The sequence below is a fragment of the Triticum dicoccoides genome, chromosome 1B (assembly GCF_002162155.2).
Source record: "Triticum dicoccoides isolate Atlit2015 ecotype Zavitan chromosome 1B, WEW_v2.0, whole genome shotgun sequence".
NCBI lineage: Eukaryota > Viridiplantae > Streptophyta > Magnoliopsida > Poales > Poaceae > Triticum > Triticum dicoccoides.
The window spans coordinates 315,670,872-315,679,415 of NC_041381.1; the positions used below are offsets into that span (position 1 = coordinate 315,670,872).

General features: G+C 43.1%; 1 long non-coding RNA gene across 7 annotated transcripts; it reads left to right on the forward strand.

Moving 5' to 3' along the window:
• Positions 1–3,117: 3,117 nt before the first annotated feature.
• On the forward strand, positions 3,118–7,593 carry LOC119332557. Of its 7 annotated transcripts, XR_005161023.1 has the most exons (5): positions 3,118–3,957; positions 4,061–4,495; positions 5,014–5,112; positions 5,621–5,745; positions 7,055–7,593. It is a non-coding gene; the product is annotated as an uncharacterized LOC119332557 (long non-coding RNA). The 7 variants fall into 7 exon arrangements; XR_005161015.1 differs by having other exon boundaries at positions 4,061–5,112; XR_005161014.1 differs by having other exon boundaries at positions 4,978–5,745.
• Positions 7,594–8,544: the final 951 nt, after the last annotated feature.

Consider the following 8,544-nt stretch of genomic DNA (forward strand, 5'->3'; position numbering starts at 1 on the left):
TTAAGCACTGAGATCTGTATGTGTGATTTAAGATACAGCTACTACCATGCATTGGGCCCTGAAATATGACCCCGCTCGACTTCTTATTCACCCTAGCTCTCTGTCCAGGAGTTGCAAGTAGTTTCTGGTGTTTGTAGCCTACTGGAGGCCGTGGACAGCGCTGACCGTAGGGGTGGGCTATGATGCGGTAGGTACGTGGCACGGTGTACCGAATACCCGTTAGGTATCTCGGGAACCCTGTTCACATCGTTCGGGGCCGTATGGGAAACCTCGGCCGGACTCCCTGCGGATGGAACCTGAATAGGCGATAAACCTGGACTAGAGGCTTAAGTGTTTAGGTAGGTCGTGGTCTACACCCACGTCGGCTTTCGCTTGAAGTCTGCCGAGCACATGTCGTGTGCAGACGCTAAGTGGTGGAAACATGTATGAAGAAGTACACCCCTGCAAGGTTATCATAATCTATTCGAATAGCCGCGTCCGCGGTAAAGGACTACTTGGTTGCCTATACAGTTCATAGACAAGTAAATGGAAACTGTTAAAAGCCTCAAGATAAGTGTGAGTGCCGAGGATGGCTCTTCCGTAGGAAGACGGAGGTGGATCCTCGGTAGTGTATTGAAGTGGTGAGTAGTGGACTCGTGTGCGCAAAACCATTTCAAGTTGGAGTATCGTAGGATAGCCTAGCCAAGAGTCAGAGCTGGCTTGCTGCAATAACTCCACCAACCCTTCTTGATACTATGCATGTATGTAGGATCTGATGTAAGTCTTGCTGAGTACCTTTGTACTCATGTTGCTATAATCTACATTTTTTACAGAAGACGCTGCAACCCCTTCTGATGGGTTCTATGTAGACGTTGACATCAACGAGTAGGCTAAAGACCCAGGTGGTGACCCTGAGCTTGTGAAGGACCACGTAGTATAGCTAGGCTTTCCAAGCCTCTTTTATTTTACTAGTTGTCTGTACTCAGACAAGTTACTTCCGCTGCTGGTTTGTATGAATGTATGACTTGTATGTTGGGTCGTGAGACCCGTACCTTTGTGTATGTTATGTATGGCTCACTGAGCCTTAAATAAAGTACTTGTGTCGTAGAGTCATGTTGTGATGCTTCGTTGTATTTGCACATATCGAGCATATTGTGTGTATGATTGAAATGCTTGGTATGTGTGGGATCTGACTATCTAGTTGTTTATCTTTAGTAGCCTCTCTTACCGGGAAATGTCTCCTAGTGTTACCGCTGAGCCATGGTAGCTTGCTACTGCTCTGGAACACTTAGGCTGGCCAGCATGTGTCCTTCTTCATTCCTGTGTCTGTCCCTTCGGGGAAATGTCACGCTTTGAGTACCGGAGTCCTGTTAGCCCGCTACAGCCCGGTTTACCGGAGTCCTGCTAGCCCAGTGCTACAGCCCGGACCCACTTGCTGATGACCGACACGTTCGAAGCTGGGTCATGGATGCCTGTCCCTGTAAGTCTGTGCCACTTTGGGTTTGCGACTAGTCATGTCAGCCCGGGCTCTTTATCATATGGATGCTAGCGACACTATCATATACGTGAGCCAAAAGGCGCAAACGGTCCCGGGAAAAGGTAAGACGACACCCGTGGGGATACCGTGCGTGAGGCCGCAAAGTGATATGAGGTGTTACCAGCTAGATCGATGTGACATCGAGTCGGGGTCCTGACACATAAGGCCGAGCCTTCCACCCTTTACCAAGTATATAGATGCATTAATTAAATAAGAGATATTGTGTTATCCCAACATAGTCCTGTTCCAACATGGAGCAATCTTCAACTTCACCAGCAACTAACAACGCTATGAGAGGGGTTGAGCAAAGCAGTAACATAGCCAAACAACGGTTGGCTAGGAAGGGTGAAAAAGGTTAGAGGCTGACATGGCAATTTGGGAGGCTTGATAAACAAGTGGTAGGAAGCGCGACATAGCGATAGCATCGAAACAACTAGCATAGCAATGATAGCAGTGAGATCCAGGGTAACGGTCATCTTGCTGAAATCCCGCTAGCAAGAAGAACGCGTCCATGAAGAAGACAAACGGGCGAAGACGAACCAAGCGTAGTCGAACGAATCCTCACGGTCGCAACGAAACAGGAACTATCGAGAAGAAGCATAACCGGAAAGAAGCAAACCACACGGTAAACACACAATACATAAACAAGGCATGATGCACAACCAAGTATAATGCATGACAAGGTTAAAAGTTGTTAACATGGCAAGAGGTGAAGCATAATAAAACTACCTATCTAAGCAAGTTTAAATGGGGCCGGAACAACGAACAGCAAAACCGGAAAATCCCCATATGCATATTTTAAAAATTGGTACTGTTCTATCCTAAACCATATTTTAAAGTTGTTAAACAGAAAAATAAAGTGCACCAAGTTAATCTATGCATTTTTCTGCCCCATTTACATATAAAGAACATTTAATTCCGAGCTACGGTTATTTAGTTATGAAAGAAACCATTTTAGCATGGCATTTATGCAAATAAATGCAAACAACAATTCTAAACATTTTTAACATGGATGAAGGTTGCATTATAACATATAAGGTGGGTGGGCTACCCACTCACACGATGCTCCCCCGATTTGGGCTCTTCCTGGTCGTCCGATCGGGTGGTTTTGGGTCAACTGACAAGCCACAGCCGTTGGTTTCTTACTGCAGTTTTCACTTTGTTGTTAATTTCTATGGCCTATGACTGGTGGGTTCGCTAAGCAACGCTATTGCCTGGGTGAGCCGTTGGCTGCATGCGAACAGGCTCTCCACGCGCGCCGTGCGTCGTGGGTGCAGTGTCAACGCTTGGTGGGAACATATGGCCTAACGTTTGCACAGCTGCCGCTATCTTTATGCATAATGACAGGTGGTCCGCATTGAATACTGGTCCCACAAGTCTATCGTGTGGGTTGTTTTCTTTCGGGTGAGGATCCGTTCGTTGTGTCCCATCTGGGATTGGCTAGAGGGGAGTGAGGGGATGGACTGACAGAGACACACCCGCCCCACGCACTATGACGGGTGGGCCTCTTTGGCTGTTGGTCCCACACGCCCATTGGTTGGGTCATCCAGCGAGAGATAAAATGGTGTCACGCCATGCGCGACGTGCGTCCCATACCCTTGTCCCACTCTGCGTGCTGTCAGTCCCCAGTCCCCGCACAAACCCGGTCTCTTTCTCCCAATCCCCGCCGAGCTTGTTCCTCCGGCCACCGCGCAAGGAGCCCCGTCGGTTAAGCCTGCAATTAGCATGGCACTCACGTGACCATGGATGGGCTATGAAGGAGGAGGAGCCATGATATGGATCTGGCGGCCACTTGAAGCCTCCGCCTGCGGCGTCATACCGTTGCCGGGGTGCCGCGCAAGAGGTCAGGGTCCGCCGCCACCGCGAACCAGGGGACGCCCATTGGCAACCCTTCGTGCAGGAAGCCGATGTGGAGCATGGCGTCAACAAGTCGCCAGGAGGAGCCCCATACACCAGCCGAGCGAGCACCGGTTGCGAGGTCGGCCTCGCTTCTCCATCCCAGCAGGCCGGCCGAGCTGCTCCCCTCCCCCCACACCGTCCTACCGGACCTGCCCTGCTCGTCCACCCCAGCGAGAAGACCCCACCTCCTCAACCGTTGGTCGCGGGTGGAGAAGAGGCTGTGGGGTGAGCAGCTCCTCGGCGTCGGACAGAGACGATGGAGGTGAACAGCGGCGGCGGCTGACGAGAGAGGATGGAGGAGAAGGGGAGGGGTGCTGCATCATGGATCCAAGTACACTTTTTTATCGGAGGGAGTATAACATATTACCTTTGTGCTCTTCGAATTTTAGTATACACTTGCGAAACAAACATGTCATTAATATCAGTGCCTAAGAATTATTTGTTTTGGATTCTAATTTGTTCAGCAGAGGGCGATCAATATAGAAGAGATATATACACAAATTTCCCTAGGTGCAGCATCTTCTACTGTCCAAGCCTCCAAGGTAATTCTCAAGAATTTGTGTGCTTGCTTGTCCAAAATGCATATGGTCCAACTTGGTTCGTTTTGATGGGTTCTGAATGTACTCCAATTTGGTCACTTTTCAGATTCAGTTAGATAGCATTGTCTTCTCCCTGAGCAGCAAAATGAAGGTCACCAATGCTGTGCGGTAGGCTAAAGGACGCCTGCCTCTGTGCCCCTCCCCAAACTACATGGTCTGCTTCAGCTTGCATGTTGCCACTTCCTCTATTCTCATTGCTTTTCTTTGATTAGTGTAGTGATCCACACTGAACGTGTATGAAAATGTTTTTGCTGGGGCATTTTTGCACCAAGCCAATTGGTCTGCTTTGTTGGAACAATTGATTGATAGTATCTTCATTGGAAGTTATGCCAGGAGCATGCATTGGGTGGTATATTTTCGCCATTGTTCGCGCCGCCGAAGCTTGGCTGGGAAAGTTTATGCCCTTTATGTATATTAATGTTTAGCTAAAGACATGGATCTCTTGATTTTGTGGAGATGCAAAGCAGCTCCGTAGGTAGAGGTATGTAATTAGTCAGTACATTTTTAAACTATTAGTTCATCTTCTAAAAAAATATTAATGTACAGGTAGTGTATCTAAAGTTAGGCTCTTTCTACATTGCACAACCAAGTTTCCAGCCTAAAAATATTTTATCTAAAATGTTATTAGTTTCCAATGTCCTGCTTGATGTTACATGGTGTTCAAGAAAGAATTATGGGCCATTTTGTCATGAAGCATGAGAATGATAATATCAACTCAGTTGGGGATAAGCAAAAATTAAATAAATACTCCCTCCGTAAACTAATATAAGAGCGTTTAGATTACTAAAGTAGTGATCTAAATGCTCTTATATTAATTTACAGAGGGAGTACATGAGATGTGATTAATGAAATAGGAAAATGTCCTCTTCTCTCGATTATGCATCTATGAAATAAAGATTAGTGTAGATGGTCATTGTACATCTGAAGGGAAACTTTACTGGTCATGTTCTTCCCCCTTTTCAGTTCACATGATCAGTGCATCCTCTTTATACTATGTAGTGCTAGGCTACAAATTGGTTTTCCCTTTACTGCTCCAGCTGGATTATATCTCAAACTTCCCTTGTTCCTATGCTGAGATTCTCCTAGCCAGTGGCAAAGGTACATACTGCCTCTTCTTCTTTTTCCTTTGCATTTTTCTTCGATTGGAAGGAGTGGATTACTGCCGCCAATTTCTTGGATGAAATGAAGAGATGCAAGATATGTATGTTGTCATGTCAGTTATTTTGTTTTGCAACAAAATGGATAGTTCATGTATTCCCCACCGAGCAAGATTTATGTCTAAACTTATGTCTGTGCTACAGAGATTTTCTTATTATGTTTCAATTCAAGAGACTTGTGTCACAGAGGCGATGAACAGGTGGTGCTTATTTTGCATTTGTTGATTAGGGAATTCTGATGAAGCAATGTTTTTTTGGAATAGCTGATGAGTGCTCACTTCTACTGTTCCCCAAAAGACTATTAATGATTTTTCCAGTGCTGCACATTGCATGCTTGCCACAAGCTTAGAAAATCTTCGTCTTACTTTGCTAAATGTTCTTTCTTACCAAACTAGCTTCAGGATGAATAGCAGGTTTATTAACCATTTGATCTTGTTTGTGCATAGCAGGTTTGCTGCTAAGTCTATTTAAGTATTTTTTTGCATGATTATCCTATGGAGCCATGATGCTGAACCAATGAATTTTGAGAAAATTTAGTATGTTTATGGATCACTACATGTTCTGTTGGAACAAGGTGAGATCCTTTTTCCAGTAACCATTTGAACACGTGTCATGCTTTTCGAACATAACTGAACATCTGGAGCAGCCATGGTGTACTGGTGTTTATATTTTTGAATTGCAAGTCAGCATCTCTATGTTTCATTGGCTATTATAATTATGTACTCCCTTGTTAGAAAGTTAGAAGGATTTCTTATTGTGAGTGTAATCCTTGGTAGCTAAAACCTTTTGTTGTTTGATAAGAATATTTGTTTCTTATAGTTGATTGCATAATAGGTGCCTTGTCGCCACCTCCAGTCTTTTGAATGTAATTATTTGAAATGTTCTTTGTCATATTGCTTATGAATAGATACAGGGCTATATTTTTTATGTACTATACTATCAAGTGTGGATAAAAACTACTTTGATCCTCCCTTTGGTTTCTCCATCATGGATGCATATATGCATTTATTGTTCATGTCGCATAATAATGATTGAATTAGTTTTTACACCTTTTAACCTTAGTTCAAAATTATGGCTCTACATGTGTACATAACCAGTAAATTGTGTTTTTTTGTATGTGTGGAAACCTTGGTGTTGGACGAATATAATCAGTGTTGTGGTGACACATTCTGGTGCGGCCGAAATTTGGCACTCTGACAGTTACCATTTCTTTTGTCGTGTTCTATCAGCTGCCAAGTAAAGTACTACAAAAAGTGATTTTGGTTAATTCTTGTGCTAAAAAGCATCATTCTTTCATGTTTTATCCATTGCTTCCTAAAAACAACATGGTCACTTTACTTTACAAACACCTTTGCTGCACTATAGCTTTGCTTTAATTTATTGATAATGGCTCTCTGTTATTAGCAACATACTTGCTTTTGAGTGTCAGCCTCTGTCAGGTTATTTGTTTTCAAATTTTCATGTTTGCTTAGTTGCTGCCTGCTACACTATACTGATTGAATATAAATTATATAATACATATGTTGGTTCTGCATAGGGCATTTCCTTCCAGAGGAAAGGGTGTGGCAGTTCAGCTACCATTTCCTTGTCTAAAAAGCTGCAGGCAAAATCGTCTATCAGTTTGAAATAAGTATTTGTCTATTGATATTAAACTTCACAATCGGTAGTGGTATCTTTAGGAAAAAATAGTGGCAGATATGTTGGACATTTCTTTTCCAGTGTAAGAATGATATTTTTGCATGAGTCCTCAAAACATATTATTTAGTTGCTTTAACAGATAAAGATGCATTTTGTGCATGAATTGTGATGCTCTTGCTTTCACGAGAATGTGCTTCAACACTTTATTATTGTTCCAGATACTAATTTCTTGTCATCTTTTGTAGAATGCCCAAGAGACGCGATGTGGGCACAGAAATTGCAGCTGCTCTCAAAGCACATGCAAGATGTTACAATATTATTCCCTATCTTGATTTGTATATGGCACCCATGAAATTTGAGATCTTTTCTAATGTTTGACCAATAGATAATCAAACAATATAAAGTTTTGGTGAAATATGACCCACATCAAATTGGAAATGAGAGGATGTGATTTGGTGCTAATTTTCCACTTTCAGTTGATGGCCTTTGTTGTGGTTGCACCATGGTCTATGGGGAACAGGAATGAACACCTCTGCTACAACCGAATATGTAGAGTTCAACTAAGCCATAATGAGTGTGGAGGTTTATTTTATCTATGTTTGTACCCATGCAAATCTTGAATTGTTTACTTTGATGGTCTATCGATTGTCAGAATATAGTATGTTGTGTTCAACATGCTCACAAAATTGTATAGAAGCTTTAGTGTTCAACATTATTGACTGTCTATGTCAAATTCAGATTAACTCTATGGACTAGCTCATTCAAGTATTACAGTTTTTTTTTCTGGATTCCGTTTTTGTTCTTGTAAAGTAGTCATACGCCCATCTTCAGATAGTGATCTTAATGAAACATTGCATTTTTTCATACAAGTCGTTGGTACAATTTGCACGCAGATAAATTTGTATCACTATCTATTTTATCAGTTAAAAACACCAACATGTTGTTTGAGGTGCATGTATTGGTTGTAACGAAGATGGGCGTATGACGATGCAATGCTGACCATGGAGCACGGCTTCAGGATATGTATCGCAACTTAAGAGACTTACACATTGCCGCTTGCTCCTACCACCATGCAAGTGGTCGATGCTTTAGGCCCCGTTTTATAGCTTGGTATTTTTGAAGTATTCTAAGAATACGACAGTTTTTTGGATTACCATGGTTTTAATTACAACGAGGTGTTTGGCTGCCATTAGAAACAATGGTTTTAAAACTGCATTATTGGGTAAACTGTGGTTTTTTCTATGTATAAAAAAAAGAACTCCTGACCTATTTTTAAAAGAGTAGCTGAAATAAAGGTACTACCGTTGTTATCTTCTTCCCCGATGTGCTAATAAATCGCTCGATCTAGCCGCTGGTACCTGTAGACGGTGTCACGACCCATCCTCATATGCGACCAGAGGGGAGCACCGCGCCGCTGCTACCTGTGCGCCACGGAGGTCACCCTCATATGGGACCGGAGGGGACCACTGCGCTGCTGCTACCTGCTTCAGTTCATATGAACGTGAATGGCAAGGGCTAGCCAACCTACCGAGCTAGATTAATGCAATGGGAACAGTTGACAACCGGCCAGCTGCGTGTCTTTGCATTGCTACCACAACGGCTAGCTAAATGCTTCTGCCTAATGGCTAGGCAACAAATTTTACAACATTATGTGTTGTAGCCAAACACGTTCTCTGAATACTTTAAAAAACTCTGCTAACTTAAAACCATGGTATTGTGTACCTACTGACTAAAT